Below are 3,546 nucleotides of genomic sequence, written 5' to 3'. Positions count from 1 at the left end.
CCAACCACTTTCTGTGATCGAACCCTGGAGTTTCTTATGGAAATGAAAATTTTCTGAACATTTCTGCCTTCTGCAGTGCCTGGAGTAGTGGCCACCATCCTTAGAGGGACACAATCTGTACACCACTGAGTGGAGAGCATCTCCATATTGACTGCAGTTCACCTGGGCTTGGAAGCTTCTCTAGGACACATTTTCTACAAGGGACCTGTTAATGCTACACATATTAGGTTGGTGCAAACATAATTGAGGTTTCAGACCATAAATTTTGAATAACTATGATTAGGCTCAAACTTGTCTTTATTAATCAAAATAGGGACCATTATAATCAACAGTTTTTTTCCAATGAGAAATAAGCTTATTCCTGTAGTGAATCTGTGCTTCAGGATTCAATTAACTCTTGGAAAGCATTTTCTCCCTTCTGCTGATTATTGAAGCGTTTACCCTGCAAAAAGTTGTGCAGAGGCTTGAAGCAGTGGTAGTCAGGTGGTAGCTCAGGTGAATATGGCAGATGAAGCAAAATTTTGTAGCCCAATTCACTCAACTTTTAAAGCATTGGTTATGCAACATGCAGTTGGTCATTGTTGTGGAGAAGAATTGGGCTTCCCTGGTGGCACAGACGGTAAAGCATCTGTCTGCAATATGCGAGACCTGGGTTCAATCCCTGGGTCGGGAAGATCCTCTGGAGAAGGAAATGGCAACCCACTCCAGTACTCTTGCATGGAAAATCCCATGGATGGAGGAGCCTGGTCAGCTACAGTCCATGGAGTCACAGAGCAGGACATGACTGAGTGGTTTCACTTTCCTTTCCTTTGTTGACCAATGCTGACCACAGGCACAGTTTTTGGTGCTTCTCATCAATTTGCATACTTTTCAGATGTAATGGTTTGACCAGGATTCAGAAAGCTATAGCAGATCAGACAAGCAGCAGATCACCAAACAGTGACCCTGACCTTTTTCTGGTGCAAGTTTAGCTTTGGGAAGTGCTTTGGAGCTTCTTCTTGGTCCAGGCACTGAGCTGGTCATTGCCAGTTGTCATATAAAATCCACTTTTCATCACATGTTATAATCCAATCAAGAGATAGTTTGTTGTTGCTGCATAGAATAAGAGAAGATGACACTTCAAAATGACAATTTTTTTTTTTAATTTACATTCAGTTACCCACTTGTCGAGGTACCCACTTGTCGAGTTTTTTAACCTCTCCAATTTGCTTCAAATTCCGAATGACCGTAAAATGGTTGACATTGAGTTCTCTGGCAATTTCTTGTGTAACTATAAGAGGATCAGCTTCGAAGATTGCTCTCGATTGGTCATTGTCAACTTCCAATGGCTGGCCACTATGCTCCTCATCTTCAAGGTCCCCATCTCCTTTTGTAAAACTTCTTGAACCATCATAGCACTGTATGTTCATTAGCAGTTCCTGGGCTAGATACATTGTTGATATTGCATGTTGTCTCTGCTGCTTTACCCATCTTGAACTTAAATTAAAAAATCGTTCCAATTTGCTTTTTGTCTAAACATAATTTCTATAGTCTAAAATATATATTAGACAGCAAATAATAAATCATTAGCTAAAAAACAAAGCAAGAAATGTGCACTAAAATTATATAAGATAACTACATTTATTTAAGAATGTATTCCAACATCAAATGTTAAAGTTCAACAGTGTAAAATCTCAATTACTTTTGCATCAATCTAATACTAATGCATGTTCTAAAAATGTCTGAAGCTCTTTCCAGGATGTGGAGGAAAAGCTAGAAGAACATCTTTAACAAACATATCTCAAAATCAGTAATAAACATCATTTGTACCCAGATACTTATCATTTAAGTAATCCAATATGCTTAAATATACAGCTTTAGGTCTATCTCTCTACATTCTAGTAAAACAAATGTAATTGATATTATTAATAGCTAATTTAAAAATATAAAATTTTTTAAGTTTAAATTTCTATTAGGCTAATAGATCAAATTTGGTCTCCTGATATCATTAGGTTGGAAAATCACAAACATGATTGATTATTCTTTTCTTCCTGTAGTATGTATGATTGATTTGACATAAGTACATTAACTATAAGATGAACTAAATATTATCAGCAAATGTATCAACTAACAATGTAAGAGTCCAGGAGAAGAGAGAAATTGTCAAATTGAATGAAATCAATTGGAAACAAATCCATAGATGTATTAATTAATTTAAGAATTTGAGAACCTACTATGAGCCAAACACTTGGTGCTGCACATAAGGTAGAAAATAAAAGAACTATGGCTCCTGACTTAGTATCTTATAACCCACTGGGGGGAGACAGACATTAATATAATTATTGCATAAATATAAACCTTCAAACTGTGATCAGTGCTCTGAATGAAAAGTCAGTTTGCTCAGACAACACGTAACAGGGGACCTGATCCTGTCTGTGTTCATACAGGGGTGAATTTCCTGAGGCACTGATGCCTGAACTGAGATCTGAAGGGTGAAGAAGGACAGAGGTCAGGAGGGCCAGGTGGTTAGTGTAAGAGGAGCACAGAACAAGCAGAGCAAAGGCCCATGACAGGAGGGAGCTATGCTTTCGATGACCTGGAGTTGCCTGTTGCAGCCTGAGCCGAGAGAATGAGGCTGAAAGCAGTCACGGGGTGACTAAGAAGCTGCCAGGTTACGCGGGACCCTGAGGCCAAGACAGAGAAGGTGGTCTTTATTCTCAAAACAGTGGGGAGGCTTGAAGGGTTTGGAAGCATAGGTGATGGGCATTGTGACGGTCTTCTCTGCTTGCAACACAGAGTGTGAACTAGAATTTGGGAAACAAGTGGGGAAGCTTCTTGTCTGGTTAAGGGGAACTGGAACCACAGTTTGGACTGCAGCTTTAACAGTGATGGCACAGGGTAAGTGATGTACACAGTATCGGGCAATGTCCAGTAACTAAAAATGTGAGGTTGAGTCATATATTTGGATGTGGGGAATGTAGGGGAAGATACCAGAGGTACATGATTACTAAGGTACCTCAGAATGTGACCTTATTTGGAGACACACAGAAGTCATCAAGTTAAGGTCATTAAAAGTAGGCCCTAATCCAACATGTTTGCCTGGACACAGAAACAGACAGGCACAGACAAGACAAGGGGAAGAGACTCAAGGAGAAGACGGCCGTCTGCCAGCCAAGGAGAGAAGCCCGGAACAGATCCTTCCCTCACAGGCCTCAGAAGGAACAAGATGTGCCTACACGTTGATTTCAGACCTCAAACCTCCACAATTCTAGGACAATACACTTCTGTTGTTTAAGCCACTCAGTTTGTAGAACTTTGTTCTGGCAGCTGTAGCAAGATAATACAGGCACATACATCCTAAAAGAGTTATTTTTTCCACAAGAGACACAACCTCAGGTGGTCAAAACAGTTCCTGTGTACCTTTAGCCAACTCCTCTTAATGTCAGCATCTTGTATAACCCAGGCACATGAGTCAAAAACTAAGAAATTAACATATTATTATCAACTAAAATGCAAGCTTTATTCAAATTTCACCAGCCTTCCTCTAATGTCTTTTTTCACACTCCA

At 39.7% G+C, this 3,546-nt stretch overlaps 1 pseudogene; it reads right to left on the bottom strand.

The window, feature by feature from the left end:
* Window positions 1-300: 300 nt before the first annotated feature.
* LOC145539621 (histone-lysine N-methyltransferase SETMAR-like) lies at window positions 301-2,746 on the bottom strand (annotated as a pseudogene).
* Between the last annotated feature and the right edge of the window lie 800 nt (window positions 2,747-3,546).

The sequence above is a fragment of the Giraffa tippelskirchi genome, chromosome 2 (genome assembly GCF_054371585.1).
Source record: "Giraffa tippelskirchi isolate mGirTip1 chromosome 2, T2T-mGirTip1v1.2.pri, whole genome shotgun sequence".
NCBI lineage: Eukaryota > Metazoa > Chordata > Mammalia > Artiodactyla > Giraffidae > Giraffa > Giraffa tippelskirchi.
Note: the sequence above shows the minus strand (reverse complement) of the source record. Positions and strands in the feature narration are given on the sequence as shown.